We start from the raw sequence: 26,364 nt of genomic DNA on the forward strand, positions 1-26,364 counted from the left end.
TTTTAGGTACTTCTCCATAAAAAGCATGTCTAGATGGTACAGAACATACCACACACAGATGCTCAAGTTAGCCCTGAATGAGTTGGTTCAGGCACAAGATGTCAGACAGACACATTAGTATGGTACCCTGCCTTGGCTAATTTTTCCCAAATGACTGGTATGTCTCAAGGCCTCTATTGTGCTACATAGAAGTCTTACTGAGACTCAAGCAAGGTTTAGATTCCCAAGCTCCAAATCTCTTCAGACCACCACTGAGCTGCTAACTGCAAAAGTTCCTTAATGTTTGGCATTAAAGTTGTCTTACATTTATCTTGTTCGTGTGTGTGTGTGTGTGTGTGTGTGTGTCTAGCAAGGCATCACTGTGGACACCAAATACCTAAGCCTCTGTAATCTACCACCTAGGCATTTCTTTTCTTCTTGAAGGTGACTCCTAAGAAGTCCATGACAGTCAGTAAGAGCTCTTTGAAATCACCTTTTGGAGCAAGTGTTACCTAAGGTATAGCGGCAACCACGTTCTATTTAATAACTTAGTAATTGTGGATACCTTGTGCTGAAGCAATATGAGTTACTATTAAAGAATTAAAGATCTAGTGCACCCCGAGAAAGAGGTACATATAGCCTAGGGGATGATCTTTTGCCCAGGGGCTGGGCAGTCGCGTGGTTGTCCTGAAAGAGCCCTAGGAGCTCTGGAGTCCACTCTTGGGCATTGCTTTCGTGTCATAGATTAGATATGGTCTTTTTATAAAATAATTTAAAAAATACTTGGAGCAAGATTAAAAAACAGGTATATTCCCTTCTCATATGAGCTTGCTTAGCAGACAGGCTCCATGCTCTTCCTAATCACTCCTTAACTCTGGCCTAAGAGATCTTCAGGGTTGCCACAAAGTTGAACAGTCGAAAGAAGAGGTGAAGGGCTGGATAGCGTTATGTCCCCCACTCCTCTGATGGACAGACCGTAAAGGGACACCCCACTGTCCATGCAAGTTCCAGAGGCCAGCTACCCCTTCTTCTGCAAGAGTTAGGGTAATCTTTCTCCAAAAAGCTAAAAACAAGTGGCATGAAAAGAGATCATGTTAGGCTTCTAAACAAATTTGCTGATTGAAATAGAACGTTGACCAAGCTGAATTCAATTATTTATATTAGTATTTATTTCCATAACGTTTTCCAAACAAACCCTTTAGACACAAGCATATTTTACAGTCAGTTCCTTTATGACCTGCCAAACTGCAGGCTCCTGCATAATTTTTCAGGGCTCATTGCTAACTCCTGCTACCAGGTCAGTTCCATTTCCAGAAGCACTTCAGTGTTAGGGTAGTTTATCTCCCACTTGTTTCCCTCTGGTTCTGCTCAGCCCTTTGTACTTTGTTGATCCTTCTAAAGTACCACTCAGGATAGCATTAGGGAATTAAAACCACATCTGAACTTACTCACTTAATCTCTCATATGGCTGTCTGCACTGGAATGTTTATTCATGTGTGCTAATATTGCAGTTTACTAAACTCAGTAAACTTCAGTGGAACTCCTGATAGTGGAACTCCTTCAGTGGAACTCCTGATTTTATGTTTTCATTCAATGAACCACATTAATCATACATTATTTATTAAAATCCTCTCTTTAGGATAACATGGAAATGTAGCTTCGTCTACAACTTTAAAAGTGTATGATCTTCTTAGGGATAAAAAAAAACCAGTTTAGCTACTAGCAGATACTGCTGTATAGTATTAATAGCATTGTTAAGGCCTTGAGCTCTATTTCAAAAACCTTACAAGTTATGTAATTTATGTCTCATAGCTTCCCAATTTTTCCTTTATATAGCTTGATACAAAAGGCTGCTTTGGAAAACCCAAATAGGCAAAAAAACCACACCTTTATGTTCAAAGGAAGCACTGGCAGTTGTTAGAACAAATCTTAAGAAACAGATTTTTTTTCTCTACTGGCAAATTGAAGAGGAGCAGCAGGAGTGATGACTTATCTGAAAATTGGGGATCCAATTCAAAAAACTACTTGAACACATGTTCAAAGGAAACCTATCTCAGTTTAGGACAAGCTTTAAGCACGATCTCGTTCTAAGTAAGTGGCCGATCCTGCTGACCTCCTTGAGCCATGTGTTCCAAGTGAAGCACTTGCTTAAATTCTGTAAGGATCTGGGCTCTGGAGCACTGTGTACCCATCTGCAAGGCCACCTGCCTACTCACCCTTTCTTTCCTCACCCCTCACTCTCCAATCCTCCTCACTCTCCAATATATCAGAGGCAGCCCCAATATATTGGAGGCAGCTTCAAGAAGACATGGGGAGGGATAAAAACTCCGAGATACAATGCCAGAGTCACCAAGGAGATCCATCAACATGTTATATCCACACAAAGAATATAAAATGTAAAGGTCATTCAGCAAAAAATAGATATCAAAAACTTTATGTGGTTATGAAGAAATCACCAGAGGAATTTGGGTCAAATAAAACCATTTAGCCACTAGACCCAGAAGCATCTTTATTCCCATATTTCAAGTGATTTACTGGTAAAGTCATCTTGGTCAAGAAAGTATACTACCGTTCCATAAGGCTCAACAAGGGCATGGATGCACCCATAAAAAATCCCTCTAGGTCATGAGCATCTTCCACCAGTGGTTTCTACCCAGATTCAGGGAATTTTTTTCTTCTTGTTGTACATGCTTTGTTTCAGTTTTGTCATCTTGGTTGTTGCAAAAAGGCTATGATGGTGTTTAAACAGTTAACCCATTAGCTCCAACTGCTTTCTTTGCATACTTCTCCTTCAAACATGTCAGGACAGTTCTTGGGCACTAAATCATGTAGTTCCAAGGAACAGCACACAAACCACTAACTAAACATTGTGCTGTACCACACAAGGGATAAGAGTGCCCACACCATTTCTTCAATATTTCCTGATTTTTAATTCTTAACTTTAATGCAACTTTAATGGTATTTTAGGGAACTGTAGTAAAGAAACAAAACAGCCAGATGTGCCCTGCTTTAGGATCCCATCAGCACATACCCAACCTGAGTGAGCCATCCTGTTGAATTTTATATATCTAAGTACCTTGGTGAGCTGAGACAACATTGGCATCCTTAAAATGTCTTGAGGTTTTTGTCCTGTTAAGTCTGATGGGATTCTTTCAGTTTCACCTGGAAATCAAAAATCTCAGTTAGTTTAACAGTTAATGAAGAACTTACTTAACTTAATGCCTAGTATTATGGAAATTGCTAAAGAAAAAAGACATTGTAGCACTTTTTCAGTATCAGAAAAATGTTCGCATTTTTCCTTTCTGAACTTGACAGTTCTTTCAAAGCTCCTTCAAATTCATAAAGCCATAACCAAAGCATTTTTATTTATACATGTAATTCAATTAATTTTTAAAGAACATACCTAGTTAGATGCATGTAAACATACTGGTTAAGCTGTATATCTTCATTTTTTCCACTTCAGTGATTGAGACTGTGTAGAATAGACTGTGAAAACTGCACCAAAGAGCATATTCTCTTTTTATTGCCTGTCAAATTATTGCTGTGACACCCATAGCTGGTAGTGAAACATTGTGATCCACTGTTAGCAATGAAACACAGAGTGTGAGTTGCTCATTGAGTTTAGGTAATGTACCATAAAACATTGCATGAAAACACTAATTTTCTCAATATATATTAGTAGACAGGCATAGTGTTTACCGACGAGAAGTTGAAGATGGTTTTAAACATAGTTTATTCATCTGAAGGCTTTCCTAGGCTCTACTTAATCACTTTATATTTGGGGTTGCATTAGAGATGAATGGCCTACTTGCTGAAGGAGCAGAAGCTGCAATTTGACCTACGTGTGTCTCAGTCCTGGGTAGATGTCACACCTGACCAATGCCGACATTTTTACAGTGAGCTTCATATGCATCATATCTTTGACACTAAGCTATCAGTTAAGGTGTCGGTGGTGTTACACCCACCATAAATTTTGTCATTTTTATCTTTACCATGTTGTTTTGATTACTCTTCCTTTGTATTTGATGTACATGCAACATACAGGAAATTTGTAGGTCATCACTTCAGCCCTGCTCGTACCTCTCTTAGTAGTCCAAACACCACACCTGACATTCGCTCCTTCCTCACAGACCTGCCCTGGCTTCAGGTATCTCACTGACGATGATCTTGAGACTATTGTTACAGCGTGGCTTTAGGAGCTGTATAGATAAGAGCTAGTTTTATTTAATTTATCTGAACTGTATAAAGAGAATCATAAAACCCAGTATTGTCAGCCTTTAATAATACTACCATTGAAACCTTTCATTATCTTAATATCAGTGTATTCAAGGAGAGGTTCTTTGTCTCTGTCCTTTTTCTTAAGATGCCTGCTTCTCAGTGTTAAGTAGCAATTGTTAGCTAAGACCAGCAGAGGGGAAAGCACTATTTCTTGGATAGCAAACCAGTTGATCTAAGCACATCATAATAAACTTTATAAAGTGACAAACATTGCGGCTCATACATTTGTTCATTATCTTTCCTCAGTTTGTCCCTGTAAGGTTTATTTTCTAGGTAGCTTCTTACGCTGCCTTCGTGGCTCTAGGCGCTGAGCTCCCCTTGAGTGCCGAGACCAATTTCTGTTACACGCGCTTCGTCCTCTGTCCCGTCACCCGCCGGGGGAAGAACTGTGTGCATGGTGGGTTTGGCTTTGCGGACACACTAGGAAGGGACCACCAGACCCTACGCACTACAGGAAGACCTGTGATGGAGATTCAACCCAGAAGACTTCCCCAGCACACTTACTCAACAGCCCATGAGGCACTGCCTCATCAGGTCCCTCCCAGCTAGATTCTCCCTGCCAGTGCCCAAACATCAAGGCTGTTTCTTTTCACTGACTTAGAGGAAGGCAGGGATGTGAAGGCCTGGAGAGTAGACAGTGTGAATCTTTCACTGCTCTGTTGAACTCAATTGCCGTAACAGTTATATGACAAAGCACATCAGGAAAGCAAAGTATCAGTAGTGCAGAAATATAAACTGTAGCATAAGTGATCAGAAGCCACTGGAAAAGAAAGGCAATGATCTCAGGATAGCCAATATCCTGTGCTCTATATTGTCAGTTATCCAGACATCCCAGGAAGTGGATCATACTTCGGGAGAAAACAAAAAAGATTGATAAACCTTGTCAGTCCTGTTAAGAGAAAATTGTCTTTCTGGACTACAAAAGTGGTGACCGTTAATATAAGCTTGTGAGCAAAGCAAACAGATGGCCACGAGAGGTTTTCTGTATCATTATGGCTAAATCTACACCAGCTCATGCAGTGAGCATCCTCCAGTTCTACATACACACCTCAACCTGGAGAAAGACTTGGGAGGATACTGTATCCTGATTTCTATACAGGGAAAACCTTGACCTGCAACCCAGCTGAGAATAGACCATGCCTTACTGAGGTGTTAGTCTGGATAAGTGGGAGACTAGCACTTCTAACCATGTCATGGCGTACATCCAAACCTAAATCCAGGCACAGCCCAAGGCCAACAGCTCCACCACCCATGCAGAGTTTGTGCTTAGGTGAGGTCTATCTCTGGCCCTTCAAAGAAGGGCAATCCTTCCACTTCCCTACCACCACCGCTCAAAAGCAGGTCAGCCTGGGAGAAAAACTCCTCCGTGGCTTCTGCTCGTGGCCAGCCAGAAGTGTAAAGATAGATGTTCATTTGTCAGCAAATGAATGGCAACTAAATCTCTTTTCAGTTTCCTCCAAAAAATCAAGCACCTCAGGTGTTATAACACTTGCAGTCTCCTTATTTTTCATCTATTTTGTAGTGACTGATATGTCATGGTCCTCACCAGAAAAGATGGCAACCTGATAAAAAAGCATTATTCCTTTAATCTAACTCAGATCAAATAAGCAATATTTTTAATGAGTTTTGCATATAGACAAATGAGTTGGTTTCCTTAGTTCTGTAAATCACATTTATTTACTCATTTCTCAAAAGTTTTTTGCTATCTCTGTCGTCTTCATTATTTGAATTTCATATTAAAGGTATGTGAATGAGCCAGACCTTTTATCTTACCCTAATAAACATCTTCGAACGTAAAAATGAGCACAGATCAAGCAATGTGTATGGCTGGTATTGCCTTCATGTGCTCTAACACCTGGCAAAATTATTCATTAATTCAACAGCCACATTTAAAAGCAACAGTTCAAAGGCCTATGAATGGTAGAATAACGTGTTCAAAACTGAAGTGTACTTCAGCAGCAGCAGTGTCAGAGTTTAGAGAAAGAACCATTTCCTCTGAGATGGAGGACTTGGGAGAGTGAGACAGCGGTTAGGAGGATCTCTACTTTGTAAACTTGTTTCTCCATAAAAAACCTTTCTTGGGTTATGTGATTTTTTTCCCCCATGAGTTAGTCACCAGGGGAAAAGTAAATAATGAAGTAAATACAAAACACAGAAAGGAAAAAAAAGGATAGGACTTTGGTGCAATACTTTGATCTTTGTTAGAAGATGAGTAATATGTCACATAACTTCTATCAGCTGAAAAGTGTGACGTGCTAGTCACATAGCGCTTCTTACAGAGTTCTTCTGTTTGTTTGTATCAGATTAAATGTACCATGTGCAAGAAGCTGTCCAAAATTGGACTTGCTGCGCCCCAAGTGACTCCATCCTTGAGATGCATTTTTGCCAAAGACTGATTCCTAGCTCCTCTGGCAAGGTATATATTGATTTTAAGAGTAGGTCCAGTTCTACACCAAAACCAGTAAGTCCCAAGCTTTGTTACTGCTTGGATGCTTTCACACAAGGAATTTGTATAAGCTCCAGGGCATCGCAAGACAAAGACTTGGACTAGTGCCATCCTTAGCACAGACCCAAACTTCCATGACTATCCGCAGCATGGAAGAACCACTCTTGAGCATGACTGTCCCCACTTGTCCAGATGACCATATGCCCAAGACTGCCTTCTAGGGACAAGAAACATCAAATCCATGACAGACCAGCCAGTGCGGGGCCCTATTTACAGCTGCATGGTGTTGCACACAACAAGGTGTTATTGGCTGTGTAATCTACTAAGCTGCAGATGTGCTAAGTCCTGCAATGTAGATGCACATTGTAAGCTGTGGTGCATGCCATGCACAGAGCACCCATGGCCACAAAAGAGTTCAGAGAGATCCTCTAAACCTCTCCGGTTCCAAAGTTTTTGCTCTTGCTGTGGCCAAATGTGTTCATTTCAGGGAGCCCGCTTCTGTGCAGGAGCGCTACGGACTTTTGCTTCAGGAGCTGACTTCTATTTCATAACAATGTATTTCTCTCCTGCAAAACTATACCATCGTAAGGGGCCTCATGCAATACTTACTGATGTCCACTGGCATCTTTCAGTGAGAATAAAATCTCCCACTGACTGCAGTGGACACTGCATCAAGCCTCAGGTGAGGCAGCCTTTCCAGGGTTCAGAAATTACTCTTTCTTTATCTCACAATTTTCTTTCCTTTGGTGATGGTATATTTCTCATACAATAAATCACTGGAACGTGGACTCTCATTTACATCTTAAGACACTATCTCCAGAGGATGGAAGCAATTATTCCATAGCACCTTTCACCTTCTTCAGTCTATGAAATTTTAAATGCCTCCATCCATTAAGTGATTTTAAATTGATCTTCTCCCTTAACTCCCCAATCTTTCCTCTCAAGGTTATTCAATTATATGTGTTGTATTGGGTAGTGTTCCATTAAAGGGTTTCATGTTTTTGATCCAGTAATACGTGTAAGCTTTGGGTGAAGGAGAGGCAGCTGATGGTCTCCTGATTTTATTTTGAGACGTCTCTTGCTGCACTAGATTGTACAGCCAGAAAACTCAGGTCTTGAAAAAAAATCTTTTTTTTTTTTTTTTTTTTACTTATTATTTGAACTGTTCGTTTTATCCAAGAAAGCAAGATGCAAAGGGTGGAGTTTGTTTTATATAAATACCTTCTCCATACTTAAAAAAGATGAATTAATTCAAGCTAAATTTCCAGAAAGATATCTTTTTAATTAAATTTCTAATTTTCTGAGTAGCATTAAATAAGAGACTTGCATCAAATGTGCCGAACTCCTGCAAACTCACTGATCTCAGGAGGAACAACAGCTACTTAAGAACCATGAAACTCTGAAGCCACACTTCTACATACTCTACTTTGAAAAATGATCCCTCATTTCAGTTTCCTACTGTACAGCAAAGGAAAAGTTCTAGGTACAGAAACATTGTATGCTTTCCTAAAGACTTTCTCTGCTTTTTAACTGAGTCAGAGTAAGATCAGCTCACTGTGCTAAGATAAAGCTAAGACAGTGTTAAGATTAAGATAATATGCTGGAATCAAAATAGACATTTTATGAACCACATTTGCAGACAGGTGAAAGCGAAATCATATTCAGATATACATAAAGGGACATTTCTGGCATCACTGTTTTCCCACTAATTTCCCAAATGATGTCAGTGGCTGACAGTAAATAGAAGCGGTTAACATCAAGTCCTCTCATTGCCTTAAAATGGAACTGCAGATGTGGCATTTGGCACCGTGACTTGTTCCAGATGTCTATCACGTTGTTGTATGTTGAGTCTCTGTAGGAAAAAGGTAACAAGAAATCTAGTGTGGGAGCAGGGGTGACAGATTGCAAGAGCTCACCCTACGGCTGGTGCTGCTCTGGGAACACAACCCCAGTTTCAGGCTGAGAAGCACCATGTCGCCCACAAGTCCCATTAACATTGATGTAATGAAAGAAGACAAATGCTACCATAGAAGATTACGAGTGGGTAGAGTTTCCAGGCTTGGACCTCTTTTGATTTGGATCCAAGGACTTTGCAACGCTGTATGGTGTTACAGGTGGTTACACTGAGTGAACAGCTCTCCTCTCACCCATGATTATTACCTAATGATGGAATCCAAGTGAGTACATACATCCTTAACCTCAGTGGACTTTTGACTAGGTCACGTCACTGACTTCCAGTTAATTTAATCTGATTAAATGAGAGCTGCATTTGGGCCATGGTGTGTCTAGGTAACATGCATTCAGCTGTTCAGTCCTCATTAGCTTTGGGGTTTATGACTACGAATACCGAAAGTGACTGCAGGCTTGGTCAGAGGTGAACTAGATGTTGTTTAGGTACTTTGGGGTTTTGGCTCACATTCAGTGAACAAACGAACAGCTTTTTAACAAGCTGATTTCTTCCCTATCAACTGTTTGTAAGGTCTTTTTGCCTATGGTTGATAGCAGAGACAGCAGATGGGAGCACACACCCTCACTCCGAATATTTCAGGCAAGAGTTTGGCATCTTAGTGCAAGCTTGCCTCCATTAGAAGGAGGATCTAAATCAGCATATGGTGAACCAAGTGTTTGGAAGTTGGGCACCACCCCAAACAGAGGGATGGGAAAACTACCACCTCAGTTACCTGCAGCTACATCTGTTTAAGTTTGTCTGTGATAGTCCATGTCCCACTGCAAGGACATTTTTTAAATGCCCCTTATATGAATGAAACCCATAATCCTTTGGGAATTTCCACAAAAGAATCACAGAATCACAGAATGGTTTGGGTTGGAAGGGACCTTAAAGACCATCTAGTTCCGATCCCCCTGCCATGGGCAGGGACACCTTCCACTAGACCAGGTTGCTCCAAGCCCCATCCAACCTGGCCTTGAACACTGCCAGGGATGGGGCATCCACAGCCTCTCTGGGCAACCTGTTCCAGTGCCTCACCGCCCTCGCAGTGGATGCTTTAATTGTTACAGAAAATGGGTTCCTAATATTGCCATTCTCTGATGTTCTGTTCCTTGTAATGTCTTTTTGAGTGAAAAGCTCTGGCAATCTTCATTGAACCTCAGCTGGCATGTAAGTAATGCAAGTTATTTAAAGCACATCAAAGATCCATTGAAACAGTGAGAAGTATGTCTCACACACACCAGGCTTAGGTTTCCCCGTAGCCAGTCATCATCCACAGCAGCTTCTACCTATCATAATCACAGGGTCACTATGTGCCTGCTTCTCAAGTCATAATGGTAGCATATTCATATAGTGTTTTCACTTTTTTTTTCTTTTGGCCCTTTCTTGCAGCTGCTGGTTAGTAGCATTTTCCTCTCATTTTGTTCCATGCAACCTCTTTGCACTGAATCCCAGATGCATGTGAAATGGCCACAAAAGAACTATCTGGGTTAAATGAGTACTAAACAGGTTTAAAATTAGTGCTTATTGTTTGGAAGCAGATGCAAGCTTCAAACAAATGCAAAACATCAATGCAAATGCAAAAAGGAGGGCAATTTGAAAATCAGATCCTAAGTACTTGATTCTATAGGTTGTTTTTTTCTAGTAGTAATACCCAGAACAGTTCTGTTAATGTAATGGGAAGCACACTGAATGACTACTCTACCAGCATTTGTGTTTGCAGTCTTCATGAATCAGCAAAATAACTCAGGTTCCCTGCTATTCTCATTTTAATGAACTGTTATCTCTACAAAGCTACTCTTTTAGAAGCTAGTAAACACTGCTACACGCCTCTACATTACATTCTACAGAAATTATTATTAGCTTATAGAGTTATTTTTGCTGTTTGTTTTTCTTTACCTTTTGCACTACTTGTCTTGAAGGCTGGTTGTATCCAGAATCACGGTCCTGAAGATCTACAGGGCTAAAGTCTAATGAGTTTTAGCTGTCCATACTAATGCAAATTGATGGCAGCATATGAGGGAAATGTCTGTGTCGAATTTCTTCAAATACACCATTGACAAAATTCATATCTTTGTCTGAATTGTCATTCTTTATCCTGCTGTGCAACTTGGAGCAAAACCAAGTGGTATATTTGTGCCAGCATTTCAGGTAACGTCGTGGAGGGGGTTTGCTTTAGGCATAAGCAAAGCAGCAGGTTCCTAGCGTGGCACATGAATGAGAGCGACAAAATCATGGTCTAAAGAGAGAGGGGGAAATCTCCCAAGTTTAGTAGCTGTAGCCTCATCCCTTTGCCCAGCTTGTGGAGACTCTAGCGAGCTCCGAACCGCTGCGCCCTGGTTTGTGCTCACACCCCCCCCGTGTTGTGCTGCTGCTGCTGAGGGACGCAGCCGTGCGGCTGGTAGAAGCTCCAAGAGCAAGGAAGGACCCAAGGGAAGCTGGGGAGTGGAAGTCAGCCATGGGACCCCCCTTCCAGTTGCCTGGGAGCATCTCGTAGTGCCCGAGGGGCAGACACGCTCCCCGGGCTGGCGGGGGGGCACAGGACAAGACCGGCTGCCCAGGCAGCAGAGCGACGGCTGCCTGCATCAGGGGCAGAAATACTCGCTCAGCCTCAGTTCCCCAAACTTGGAAAGATGGTGCCCTGAAATTCATTTTTTTTTCATCCCTCAGATGCATTTAATTTGGCTTTGGCCTTGTGAAGCCTTGGACTGGCTCTGAGAATTGATCAAGGATGAACTCTGGAAGCATCGTGGTGCACAAGAGGCAGGGACCATCCAGAGTCCCACCGCTAGAAATTCCAGTTCCCTCTGGGAAGAACAGATGCCATGTAAACTCCCCCAAGCAGCCTTCACTGCCAGTATGCTCCAGCTGTGACTCAGTGGATTCTCCTCCGGACCCTATGTGGCATATGCTTTCTCTATAGGATGCAGTTACAAAAGGTACTCGCCACAGACAAAGAAAGAGCTTTCAGGTAACATTCGACTGCCAGTGTGCATTGCTCGGTAGAATACCTCAACAAAAAAGTTATGTCCTGCAGGACTGCTTGATCATCTATCCTGAAAGACCTTTTTTAAGACCTGCTCTTAAAAAGGACTTGCAATTGTCACTTGGATGAAGCGTAGTGCTGGGAGGGAAATTAACTTTCCATATTTGACTATAAAGTGCACCAAAAATCTCTCAGCATGTGCCAATTAAAATAGCAGTGATTTTGATGTAGATAACCCACAAGTGAAATCAGAACAGAGACAACAGCTAGCTTCAGAAATACTTCTGAACATATGTTAGGTGTGATGGGTTTTATGAAGGGGTTTGATTTAATGGCAGTATTTGGGGACAAAAGAGTAGAAAACAACTGCAATGAAATGGCCATTATTACCCAAAGTATTGTTGCCAGCAGCTTTTTGTGGCTTAGTTAACAGTAGATGCTCACTGGGATTCATCTTCATTGCAAGCCACGTTCATTTCTCTGTGACATTATCCATGTCACTGCTCTCTTTACTTTTACTCTCTCTTACTTCACTTACTCTAATTTTATTTCTGTTGCCTGCTTATTTGAGCTCTTTCAAACTGGATACAAACTATTACATTTTGTACCATTCTAACTGTTTACAAGTTTATAAATATTACATTTTTGTATGCATCCTCTTTTTCTGTATTGGTAAATGTCAGAGGTGTGAATAGAAGTGGAAGTAAAGGGGAGAAGACCATATTTTTCTTTAAAATATGTGTCTAGGACTTGAATAAAATAAACATTTGCCAGGATGGCTTACGCTCGCTTTAAAAGCACAGAGGTTCCTCCTACATGTTGTAAGAGCCCTGCAGAGTAGACAGCTATACCTTGGTCATTGGAACCACAAAGAGAATAAAGATTGCTAGTTAGTGCTGACAGCAGCACCCTGGTCTCAGGGATGAGGAAATGTCCCTTCCCCAGCCGCTGGAATAATCCGCGAGCACTTCACCTTAGTGGAGCTCTCTCAGCCTGTTCCTCGAACCCACCTGAATGCAGTTTTCCAGTACCTCCCTGGTATTTTTTGAAAGAGATGCCAAAAATACTTTGGCACACCTCTCGTTTTCATCACCTAACCCATGAACTCTGCAGCACGCCAGGAGGCTACAGCTATGATTCCTCCTTACTTATTCCTGTCTCCATCCCCAGACCATCCTCCAGTCGCTGGGCAGGCCAAAGGCAATCAGGCACATGCATATTTCTCAGGCATGGAGGCACTACCGTCATGCAGGTGAGGTGAAGGCAGATGGGACTGCCTATCTATACCGGGACATCCATAATTAGCATTTTCATTGCAATCCATGTAGTTGCAGTGAAGGTATTTTTACTACCTGACTGCTGACTATTGGTCATAAATACTTATAAAATAGCTCTAATCATTTTATGTAAAATAAAGGTTTTCCAGATTTTATTCTTCCTACACAGACATAAGATTCTTGGTCACAAGGAATGTATCTGTGGTTCATTTATATCTGGATGTTGTAAAGCTCAGCACTGTCCAACTAGAGGCCAGCAGAATGATTCACAAATTATTTTCCATCACCATACACCACTACAAAGCAAACTTCTATAACATAATTCAACCTCCTGGTTGTTGAAAAACAGGACCCTTCTGTTGTAGCTGAAATCTTAAAATCTTGGATTTGTGCTCCCCATTTATTCCAAGGGAAAAAATAAAAGCACACTTCTTGGTAGATACAAATTATTCCTGTTAAAGAGAAGGTAGGCTATAATATTTTACAAGTTGCTTCGATAGTAGTGGGAGCCGTCTTTTAAATCAATGATTCATGACAACTCACTAGAACACACTCTTTATGCCTGTGAACAAGCTGGATTGCTTCTACATCGAGAAGAATAGCTTGGAGCCATGACTTCTAAAGCATACCTCCTGACAACAGCTCGCTAACCTGTGCAACTTCTGCTTTTACCAAATCCAAGGTCCACAGAGAGGTTCCTCCACATTCTGACCACCTGCAGTGTGGAGTAATGAATATCCAGAAATACTGCAGTGTTTCTCTTTTTATAAAGCATACTACAAACCCTCCCCTCTACAAACCTATATCCCCGAGAAATATTCCACAAAATACCTCTTCAGCCTATACAAATAAGCTGCTACAAATATGTTAGATATATTGTATGTATTATACATACACGGAGAGAGAAAGAGAGAGGTACTTTCTGCAGCTTATTTCTGTGTAGGATGAAAAACACAAACACAAAGAAAGGGAATCAGAAAAAAAATACAGAGCATGGAATAGTTACTGTTCAAAAATACAGTGAGGTTATTTTAAAACGAAGCTTGCATCATAGTTGAGACAAAAAAGTCCTGATAGGGACAGAACCTACACCCATATCTAGAGAAAACAGAGGGGGGTGAAAAAGAACTGTTAATGAGTAAGATCTTAATTCAGCGTGTTGTAGGTGTACAAATACACTTCCCATTATCACCAAAAGATTACAATTGTCAGATTTCTGTATATTGAGATGAGTGTGTTTTGTAAAGTAGCATTAACTAACAAAACTGTAAAGGAAAGGAGTGTAAGAGAAGCAAATTAAAATAGTACCCATTCAGACATTACAATGAATAAATATGTAAAAAACAGAAAACTAGAACTGACTCTACTTGGATAACTGGAGAAGGTCACAGACCTGATTTTCGTCCTCCATTTTTAGCATTATGAAATCGAAAAAATGAAGTATGAAACTAAAAAGAAAAATCCCCCTCAAGCCCTCCAAATCCCCTGCAGTTCTTCACCGGCGAGTGATTCTGACATAGTGCTACAATCACGGAAAAGTGTCAACACCATTGCAGTGTCCCGTTGAAGAGCCTTATGTGCATTCTAATGAAAGGAATGATGAATGGCTAAATGCACCTTCCCTACTTTATTGTTTTGTAACAGTAAAAAGGATGTGCTCAGAAGGAGTTCGTAAGGTCCTGTTTGTATCTGGTCCTTGCCTATATTTTGTTGTTACCCGCTGGTAAGTCACCTACCCCTGGAGATGGGCTCCAAGCCAGTCCCACCTTTGGACCAGAAACCTTTTGATGCAGCGGGATGCTGAAGCAGCATCGAGAGACCCCCATTAGTCGAGGTCTCTGGCGCGCTGCCCGGCGATGCGCGCCCCATGCCTTGGGACCCCCTGGTCCAGCCATAAGCTTGTAAGGGCTGTGTGCCCTTAGGGCTCCACAGCAGCCTACGTGTCCTGTGACAGAACACACTTTTATAGGAAAACTGGCTTAGACCTTAAGTCTTCAGGGTTACAAGACGTCAGAGCAAGGAACGTGGGCTTCGGAGAAATAATTTCTTATATACGTACACACACAGAGACCTCTTATACATCTTCTAGTTCCCAGTGCTGGAGAAAGGCACAGCAGGAACAGAGTTTGCTACTGACATTTTCTTATCTAAAATAATATGAGCTAGGTGTCTGTGCTGTGGGTAAGTCCTCTTGTAAGAAACCAAATCATCAGATAACAGGATTTGGAGGGTGGAGCGAGGGGAATAGATAATGATAGAAAAGACAAGAGGCAACAAGGGAAATTCTGACAGAAGGCAAGGAAAATAATTGTCGCGAAGGGAGTGGGTAGGCACTGGCAGAGGCGCCCACAGAGGCTGTGGAACCTCCACCCTTGGAGATACTCAGTACCCTCCTGGATGCGGCCCTGAGCAACCAGATCTAATGACAAAGTTGGTCCTGCTTTGAACTCGGGGCTGACCAGATGGTCTCCAGAAGTCATTGTTGACCCGAATTATTGTTATGATTCCCTGAAATGCTAGGAGGAGCGATCTTAGGTCCTTTTTCACATATGTGAAATAAACGCCTCCCCCAAGACATAGAATAAACCAGCACTCCTATATTTGTTTATATTTCTGAGGTAATCAAAACACACAAGAGGCTCAGATGTTCATCACAGAAGCAGTATTTGCCTCAGAAATGCTGCATTCTGCAGCAGAGACAAAGGCGGGTGAGAAGTACTGGGAGAGGACTAGGTCATAGTATAATATCCAAGCAGGGAAGATCACTCCAGATAATGAGACTACAGTATGACAGCATGGTTGTTATTTGCACTGCTCATCCATGTGGAGAGAATGGGACACAGAACTCAATGACAGCACATTTATTATCTCTCACCAGGTCTTAAAAAGTAAATGCAGCTATTTGCTGTGTTTACTGGCTGGAATTATCTCTTTTAGGACACAGATATACCACAAAATATTTGGGAAAAGTGAAGAAACATTGCAGAAGACATACACTGTGAGTGCTGCATGGCTTAGTAGGATCACAATTTAGCATGGGGCTCAGTGGCCCAGGATTCGTGACGCTGAGAATGAAACTGGGATTTGGCATATTTCTGCAGTATAATAATATAACCATTTAAGTGAATAATCATACATTGAATTTCTTCATTTAGTTCACTCCAGTTTCAGTCATGCATCATTTAATGTGTGAATTCTGTTTCTGAAGGCACTAATTTAATTGAAAGCACTGAGAGACGACTTTGCTTGTCCATGTCGCAGGCACGAGTTTATCGGGTGTAGGCTGGATTCAAAATACTGATTCTCAAAACTGTTGCACATCACGGAAGCGTGCACACACCAGAGAAGTCCCAAAGGTACCTTCATCCCTGTGACGACACATACATCCGTGCAGCCAAGCCATGAGCAGCACGGAGCAGCCAGGCATCACGATTCTGTTTAAGCCCTCGTGGGTGTTGCAAAATAGGTACTGAAATTTTATATGTAAAGTGGAAACACCTCATCAGGAGAGGACTGGACACGACAACCCTGAATTCAGTACCTGGATCCTGCCATAGTTGGAGGGGGTTCAAGCTCCAGCAGGCAGAGAAGAGAACAGAGCGATCTCCTCCCTTATTCTCCCAAAATATTTGGTGATCAGTTGGTCGTTGTCACTGAGTCGATTGTTTTTTGTAGGGCAGGCGAAGGACAGGAAAAGGTGAAGTTGCTGCTGACACTTGATTTCAGAAGCAGATTCACAGCAGAGACTTGGGGAGCCCTTCTTTGCAGCCCAACATTGAGCCTTCTTGAGAACTGCAGGCTTTTTAAGCAGCCCTTTCTCCTCAACTTTTTTTCATTTTCTAACTTAGGTGGCTTCTTGGTCAATTCATCTGCTTCTGCAATGAGGTATGGCCATGCCAGCCTCTGGCAAAAAAAGGTACACAGCTCAGTATCATTTGGAGGAGGACACCAAATGAAAGCAAATATGCTGAGGGAACAAAAAGTATTTATTGCCAAGAGCAGAGTCATGGATCATTCTCCATTATTCCATTGAACACAGTTTTTCCTGAAAATTTCTGAGCAGATGAGGCCCTGCTGCAGGTCCGTGTAAGACCCTTGCACTCGCCCCATAGCTGCAGCAGCCTGGCTACCCTGAGGAACACTACGAGGCTGAAGAGCACCGGCTAGCCTCAGCAGTCAACACTAGCACAGATTTCAACATCCAGCTGTAGGGGAGAACACACGCTCTGTGAATAGAAATATTTTCCTCAAGCAGTGCTTCTCCTCATTTATGGCAGTGAAGAGACACACCAGAAGAATAGTTCTGAGAATACAAAGTACACGCAGGTAAATTGGGAAGTCTAGACTGTGTATATCTCTGAACACTGGCAGACAGGGCAAGAAAATTTGTTTTTAAAGGTTCTGATACCACAAAATCATTAGAAAAACATGAAAAGAGGCAGGGTTTGGCATTTCATAACTAATGACAGGAATGCATTTATCCAAATGTCTTTGCCTTAAACATCTTAATAGGAACGGTACTGTTCTCCACCTAAAGTTTGTATAGTCATGCAGTCAGACCAGTCTCGAAATCAAGATGTGCTTCAGATCATCCGAGCAATGTTAATCACTAGAAGATCTCTGAATCACTAGATATGCTATATTTGACTTTTTTATTCATAGCAAGTAGAATAACATTGGAATGCTTTCAAAAGTCTAAACAGCCCGTTTTCTCTACTTCAGTCACTACTCACAGGCTCTTCACTTACTTAAATATAGGAAACTAATGAAAACTGCAAAGCAGGAGGGATTGCTATTTAAATAATCATGCACTACTGTTTGTACATACTGTTCCTACTGCTGCAGTTTTGGACAGGATTGGACTATCTGCTTTGGACAGAACATTAACTCATGCTGACCTAGAGCTAAACTCACCCAAACTTTACTTAGATTGAAAACTGAGATTGCAATATTTTTAACAAACAAATCCACACTTACTCACATTTAATTCTGACCTAATTTCATGCTGTATGGTAAGAGTGAGCAGACACATAGAACCAGCATGGTTACTACTTAAGCATATTACAATGGATTAACAGAAAGCACAGGTAACTAAACAAAAAAGGAACTAAAAAGGACAGTTTAAAAAAAAACCAACCACATTTAGATGGCAGGCTTCAAGGTTGTGATTGTATCAGGGACAAGTGCTTTGGAGAATGGAATTCAAACCAAGTTAAAGCCAATAGCACAATTTATAAGAGGTAAAAGATAGGATAGGAATTAGGAAAGCCGAGAGGGAATTTGAGAAGCAGATATGGAAGGACACACGGACAGAAAATAACGCATTATGTAAATACCTGCGGAGCAGGATGGTTTTGAGAGAATCAGTGGTTCTACTGGGCTCTCAGGGAATGAAAGGAGCAATAAATTGGGATGAGGACACCATCTGTTAAATTCTCTTTTTGCTTCAAGCTTGTCAGAGAAAATGTCTCTTCTCCTCATGATATAAAGAAGAGGGACTGTCAGAAATTAAAGCTTTTGAGATTTTCTTTAAGAGCTTTTAGAACAAAATAATTAGCCTTGAGCCACCAAAGAACCAAGACTTGATTCATGAGGGCATTAGTGGTGTTTAATTGCTGCCTCATCAGCACTCTCAGGAAAAAGTGGTCCAAACTTTAGACCCTTGCAGCTTTATCCAGGTGCTGTGCTCAGGGCCCCGGGTTTTGTGCAAGGAAACCCTCTGGTCCTGAGCATGCTGAGGTCCTCAGCGCCTCGCTGTGCTTTTTACGAGAAAGTTGCTCCCTGGTCACCCCTCACAGACCATTTGCTCCTTCTTCTAAATGCAACACCTCGCATGGGCCACTCCAAGACAGACCTTCAGGCACTATGGGCCACCAGGACTGTGGTGAGACTATTAAGGAAATGTTCTTCTGATATATCAAGGGGAAGCTCTATTTTTGTACTGTCTGATTGACTGACACTAGGATGAGCTTTCAGCCCATGAGAGACACATATCATGAGATTTTTTTGAGACAAAAGCAGTTGAGAAAAGTATGTAGACTGAGGGACGCCTACTCAATATCAGACTTATCTGCTGAACCATCTCGTGGCTGATCAGGGATTTTAGCAATTCAGAATCCGGCACGTCCATTTCAGATTAGACTATACGACTGCCTGCTACTCCCCGTTTTTCCAGTTTAATTCACTCTAATATGAATTCAAACAGCAAAAAAAACGTACACCGCTGTTTCTTATTGAATAAACAAACCCTCTTTATTCTTTGTCTGCGTCGGTTTGGCGCGAGGAGGACCTGGGCACAAGCTCTCTGGTCCCTCGCCATCAGTGGCAGAGGAGGGTGCTGAGTCCGTCCCGGGGGGTCTGAGCCCACCGCAGAGTCAGCTCCCATCCCAGCACTCCAGATGCTGGATAAAAGCATTTTTATTTGGTTAACATGCAGCCCTGCTGGAGTCTCCTTCCTCCTGGTTTGTAAGGAGAGGACAGTTGCAGGTTTCTTCCTTCTCTGTCAGAGGGAGGGAGGCAGGATTCCGTGCTCCGTACGGTTTGCGCTGTGTCACCTCGTTTACGCCACCAGTGTGGCTGCTTGCTCTTGTGAGGCTGGTCATGTGGGGAACCTTTCAAAGGTGACTCTGGCAGCAGAGTCTCTCCTTCAGTTCAAGTGTTTCACCTTTCTTTCTTCTTCACTAAACAAAGAGCCTGCGCTCGCTTCGTCAGTGAGCACGGCAAAACAGTTGTCTGCCCGCGGTGCGAACTGTTTCCTTTGGCTGGCAATGTATGCAGATCTGATGTCCTATTTTTTTCAGCAGAAATGATGTTTTACCATTTTAAGATGCTGGAATATTTTCAAGAGTTGCATAATCTTTCTATATTCCGCATTTTAGTGAAATGTCCTGAAATTTCCAGTATTGAAATAAAATTTATTACAGAGCAAGACTGTGAAGCAAATTGATACAGATGTGTAACTGCCTGTGTTACAGAAATAAACATTAGTGGAGGTCTGTATTATGTAAAAAAAGAAATTCACGCTCCGGCCTGAATAACTCAAGCATACTACAGGGGTGTTCAGCAGTGAAAGACAGTGACAGTGGGGTTTGTTTCATTCGCCTTCCCTCTGTCAAAATTTGCACTTACGTGCAGGAATAAGTTTCTTATGTCTTCATCATTGGTGCTGCTTCTGTTTACGCCCTGCTGATAGTTCAGAACTTTTGAAGTTATGGGCATCCTTGTTTCCTGACATCAGTTGACAGCATCGTGACGCAGACTATGAATTGCCATTGGGAGAAAACCAAGTACCACCAGCCCTCGTTCTGATTCTGGTGGAAACAAGCTGCTAGCTCTTGATTTCTCAGTTAGCTTTGGCAACTGTACTTACCAAGAGAGCTGGTAATTCCTTCCTTTTGCAGAATTTCTCACGGGCATTGGTTTCTGGGGATACCCGATCTCCTGCCTGATGCTTCAGGAAGATCTTTACTTTTAGAAATGTGGTTTTGAGTGGAAAATTAGCCCATTTTTTCTGATGTGTGTTGGTGAAATTGCCAGGGTGGGGACTGGATAAAGTAGGGAGCAGAGCCTAAAAACTAGACTTAAAAAACTCCATTTGTTACAGAAAGAAGTCTGAACTTCCATTCTAGTAAGCAAGTAAATCAATAAATATAAAAATAATGTTTACAAGGTTATAAATAGGCTTCAAAGTAAACACTCCATTAAGATGAATGGTACAGTTTGCACTTCTCTTAGAACTATTGATTCAGTCTGGATGCCTGTAGATTCATGAAAATAGCACTGCAGCATCCACATTTTAGAAGGTTTTCTTTCTACCAAGAAGTACTATCTTTCAAAACAAAACAAAAGTTTAAAATGGTACAAGGCAATTGTGAGAAGCTGCTCCACGTATTTTCAGCTTTATGTTATTAAATGATGAAGCTTTTTTTTTTCCCAGTAATAAGATTCTGCCACTTAAGTAATAGCAAAAGAACTGAAAAAATTAAAATTAAATCAACTCGGAAGAAAAAACACAGCCCTATTTAATAGTACAGTCTTACTCTACAAGAAACCACCTTGTGAAGTTTTGAGAACATTCTGTTGATGACGGGTATTTATACTTTAATTTTTATGCACATAACCCTTGCCTTATATTACTTGTGGAATACCAGAATCTATTGATCATAAGAGATGTCCCTTAACATGAGACAGTTTTTTTAAAAAATGAGAGAATCTTGTGTCTCAAAAGCTCATAAAAAATTGGGGGGTTTGTATATGGAAATCGAGTTCTAGATGAGCCACTTTTCCTCCATCAATTAGCCAAATGGTTCACACACAGCCATTGTCACTGTGGACCTAAAGCCAGGTGACTTGAATACAGCCCTTGCATTCTGTCACTGTCTGCATGAATGCCCTCCAATTGCAACTTCTTTTTTCGTCATCCACACTACCAGCACTAAAAAATATCACTGGTAGGTTATAGATAATAATTTCCAAAACCACAACTCTTTTCACAAAGCATGAACTTCAGGAGCTGGTGGAACCTTCTTTTTATTTTCTAATGAACAGATACACCTTTTGACCATTGTAGTCCTTCATGGAGACAAGTTTTCAAGTGACAGGATATATTATTGAGTAAATTATTTTCATTGGTGCTAGACCATCTGTCCTTATAATTTGGACACAGGGGCGTATTGTTTATCATCCAGATTGCATATAGATATACAGGGAGGTCTTCAAAGGACCAGGATGTCTTCTTTAACTTTGAAAAGATTTGAGATTGTCCATAAGCAAGATATAAAATTTTTTGTTTAAAGCCAATAAAGTTTGGGTCTGTGCTGTTTCAAAACAGGTTAAGACATAATTTATAGTTATCATATTTTATTCAGGTCGTTCGTTTTATCTTTCCTTAATTTATTTGACCTAAAAAAGACCTGTCTTTGGTTTGCAAGTCTAATTGGCTCACAGAATGTGTGTGGATTCAGCCATATGAAAGAATCTCACTGTCACGTATCTCTTTTATCTGGCAATATACTGGAGGGCATTCCAGTAGTATTTATGGAACTATACCATACCGCTTCTCAATGTTTGTCGAGAATCCCATAGTCTGTCTATCACCTGTGGTTCATGAGCCCCAGCTGTGTGAACCCAGTGCTTTTCCTTACCAATTCCATTGATTTCTGGCGACGATGCACATCATCACCATTACCATAAGGAAAATGCCTTCCTGTGTGAATATAGCACTGATATGGTAAGAATTAAATTAGAGGTACCACAGCATCTTGAACATACTCAACAAAAGGAGGCATGGTCCCTCAGAGAGTTTGCCTTTTTAATCTATAATCTGAACTCCATTTCTGTCCTAAAAAGTTCTCTTTAGAAACTTACGCTGGCTGGCTTTACAAAACAGAGCAGTTCCTGCCCGCCTGCCTGGCAGAGGCACTGCTGGAGAATGGGGCAAGCAGATCCCTGGCATGGAGCTCTCTGGGATTGAGAAATTTCCACCGTCTAATGGAAAGTGTGGCAGATCCTCCTGGTGAAAGAAGGAGGAAGAACTTCATAAGGAATCCTCATGAAGATGTCCTTCCCCTAGGGACCCTGCTTGCAGTTTTCTCAACTTATTTTTTAAAGTATGCTGATAAGGTAGTCATTATGGGGATCATGTAGATGTGAACGCTGTGTTCTGCTAATGGAACTTCAAGGATGTTGTTTTGCATCTTGCCTAAGAGGCCAAATACATCAACTTTATAATATACTCAATCTGTAAAAGCATTCGTCCTTAAAACTCCAGTCTCCTCACAAAGACGGGTCTCCTGTTAATGGAATCAATTAGTAGAGTTCAACATACCAGCAAATGAGAGCAAACAAAGCCAAACAAAATCCTCTTTTGCTTTAGATTTTTTTTTAATGAAACCTGTTGGCTCTTGCCTTTCAGACCCATCCCCCTTTACTTGCTGCTTGTTTCACTGCCATTATGTCTAAATTAATGATGTGTTTGGCAGTCAGACAACTGATCCAATTGGCTGCAATGTCAGAGTTTGAAAATGCTCATCAGTCCTGCAGCCTACTCATTTTTTATGACTGACATGAACACAACCATTGAACAGTGTGCGTGCTCCTGCTCTCCCCACACACTCAGCAGACAAACAACAAAATTTACATTAATTTGGTGAATATACAGTCACGCTCATTAAGTATGTGGAGCTCTGTTGCAGAGGAGCGGGGAGGGAATCACTGCTGGATAAACAGTGACTCTGCAGCTGACTCTGGGAGCCCAGCCTGGTGCTGCACAATCCCTTCTAGAATAAGGCGGGATACGGTTTTGGAGGGGGAGCTCTCTTACGTGGGCAAGCTAGCATAATTGCATTTCTAACTACTTGGCTGCGGCAAGAAGGCAGAAAAAACAAAGCTATTCATATCTAAGTCTCTCTGGCACCGACTCAACAGAAGGATTTGCATGCCTTGCGGTGCTAAAATGGACATCCCTCTCTTCCACCATCCAGATTATTAATGACAGTATCAGATAGTACAATAACCAGGATAGACTCCTGTGAAAGTCCATACAATTTAGCCTTCCATTTTGACAGTGAAACACTGCTAACTACTACACTTTTCAAACTCATTTTATACATACCCATCAGGGTTTTTGTCTATACATTTTCCTTTGCTTGCTTATGTAAATGTCATGTGAGACAGTGTCAGAAATTTTACTAAGATCAAGAAAGACAGCATCTGTTGTTTCTCCTCAGTGAGCAAGGTCTGTTACACATTTTAAGAAATTATATTTGTTTCATGTTGTTTCTTCTTGGCAAATCACTGGTGACTGTTCCTCATGTCCTTACTTTTCAGGTGCTTAGAAATATTTTATTTGATTGCTCATTTCTTTTTAGAAATTGAAGTTAGTTGGGTGGTCTGTAATTTCTCAGCACCATTTCTTTTAAAGACAGAGACCACGGTTGTCCAGAGACAATTTCCTGGCAGTTCATTCACCCTTCCCAAGTTCTCAAAGATAACTGAACAGCCATAAGATTTCATCAGTCAGTTCTTTAAGTACTCTCAGAGGAAATTCATCAGGCTTAGCTGATTGAAAGTCTCTTATTTATGTTCCTTCTCTTTAAGAGGCTGAGATCTTGCTTACCCTTTTGCGGCTGGAATTAGTTGTACTACTTGCCACCTCAAAGCCGACCTCTTTAATGAAGGGCAATGTAGAAAAAATTATTTCAGTTTATTTTCCTAGAAGGAATCTCTAATACTTAAGTGCTGATGTGATAGGTATTAGAGCTAAAAGCATTTTCCCCTAGTTCAAGTGGAAAAAACTTGGGAGATGAACAAATGAACACTTTCGCCTTTTAATTCTTTATCCTTCATTCTGCGGTGATTTTTTCTTGAACTTTCAGTATGGCTACACATTTGCAGCAGTCTTTTCAAGAATATTGAATTCTAATTAGTCTCACCATCTCACTTTGGCTTGTAGGTAAAAGAGTTTCTTTTTTCCCAGCCAAGAACAAGTTAACCATTAAAGCACTCGCAGTACAACTTTTACCTATATATCAATAAGATGATGTCCAATCAATTGTTTTAAGCACAGAACAGTGCTATCCTCTGAACCAGTAAGTTCAAAGCTGTTCAATAATACTACAAGGATGTAGCAGATTAAAGACAACAAGCACCTTTCTCTGAAGAATCTACTATTAGTTTCTTTTGGATGTATAATTGATCGGGTCCCTCCGATATACCAATTCCTTCTATGTGGTTAGCAACAAATTCTCATCAAATATTCTTTGCTTCTGGTCTGTAGCTATACTAACCATCTCACGGCAAGACTGAAAAGTTCTCTGACAACTGGTTCACAAGACAAGGAAAAGGCTGAGAATAGCAAATGAGACCACCCATGCTTCACACTCAAGTTTGAGAGCTCTGCAACAACAAAGCTTACTTTCTTACTTTAAACCTTTCATTGCCACTCATTTTTGCTATGCAAATCAGGGCTTAGAAAGGACAAGCAGAAACTAATATGAGAATGAAATGCATTGGTTCTAAGACAATCTTTACTGCTTTACAGGCCTGATCATTTAGAATGTACGTCAAAATTAAATTATGCATGCAAACCAAAGATAGTCTGAGTTAAACGTCTGAAATATTTTCTAATCGCAAAAAAAGTCATCAGCCTTCTTGATTCATATAAAAGATGTATGCTTTACGGGCCTCCGGCAGAAATATTTTAGCCTTCTTTTAAAAAATAATTCTTTTGTTCACTTCAGGCTTTGTCAATATCTATATCTAATTTTTCTATACTAATCATGCTTTTCAAAATAGGCATATTTTCATAAAGTCAGGGAGCCTCCTTGAAGTAGGTTTTCCTGGTAAGCAACTACTGAGGATAGAAGTGGAAAAGATCTGGCAGCTATTGAAAAAGGTTACATGAAAAGCACAACAGCAAAATACGCCAGTGTGGAAGGAAGTAGGAAGCAGATGAAAATACGGAGTCCTTTGAAAACTGAAAGACTAGTAGGAAAAGCAGGGTATGACTAAGGGTATTGCAGAGCGGCTTTCATATTTCACTGTAGCAATTTTCACAGTAACCCACCCAATATACCATCGTGACGGATTAGGAACACCTCAGCTATGGAGGCAGTGACCTCCAGCAGTGGGATGGTAATGAACAGTAAGGGGCTCTTTCAACCACTCCAATAAGTTAAATAAAAGCACCTCCACCTATACCCATAGGATGTGCATAATGAGACAACGTAAGCATAGAGGATAAAATTAGAAGTGTTAAAGTGCAAAATTAATTGATATCAATAAGGACATGAATTTGAAATCAGGGGAAGATAAAAGAAAATACAGGTTCATCTCTTAATTGCAGACGACAGCAAGAAACAGGCCTAAAGAAAGATGAATCTTCCAATGTTTATTTTGCTTCAGTCTTCACAAAAAAGATTAACTGAGAGCAAATGTTACTGCAATTCATTTAAAAGAGAACAGTATGGAGGCCAGGGCAGAGAAGGGGTAGGTTCAGTAATATTTAGTTAATTCAAATGGGTTTAAGTTAGTGGGTCCTGATGAAATTCACCACTGAGCACTTAAAGAATCACCCAACATGTAATCCCTGGGGCACCAGAACTCCCTTTGACAACTTGAGGAGGGAGGGAAAGGATTCAAAAGACTGCAGAGAAGTCAGCACAGTACCTATCATTACAAGGGGGGAATAGGACCATAACCTTATTCAGTGTCAGAAGCAATATTAGACGAAGAATTAAATAATCGATGTATAAGCATCTTTAGGATATTAAGGTGATTAAAACTGCCAACATAGATTTGCCAAGAGTAAATCATGTCAAATCAATCTACCCTCTCCTTGCAGAAGGACAGCTGCTCTGGTGATTGAAAAAGACACAGTAATACTTGCAATATATGTGTACCTTGATAAGATTTTTGAGTTTGGTTTGCATATCTTGGTATATATAAATCA

Source organism: Haliaeetus leucocephalus, unplaced genomic scaffold (genome assembly GCF_000737465.1).
Source record: "Haliaeetus leucocephalus isolate CR32 unplaced genomic scaffold, Haliaeetus_leucocephalus-4.0 Scaffold495, whole genome shotgun sequence".
Lineage (NCBI taxonomy): Eukaryota > Metazoa > Chordata > Aves > Accipitriformes > Accipitridae > Haliaeetus > Haliaeetus leucocephalus.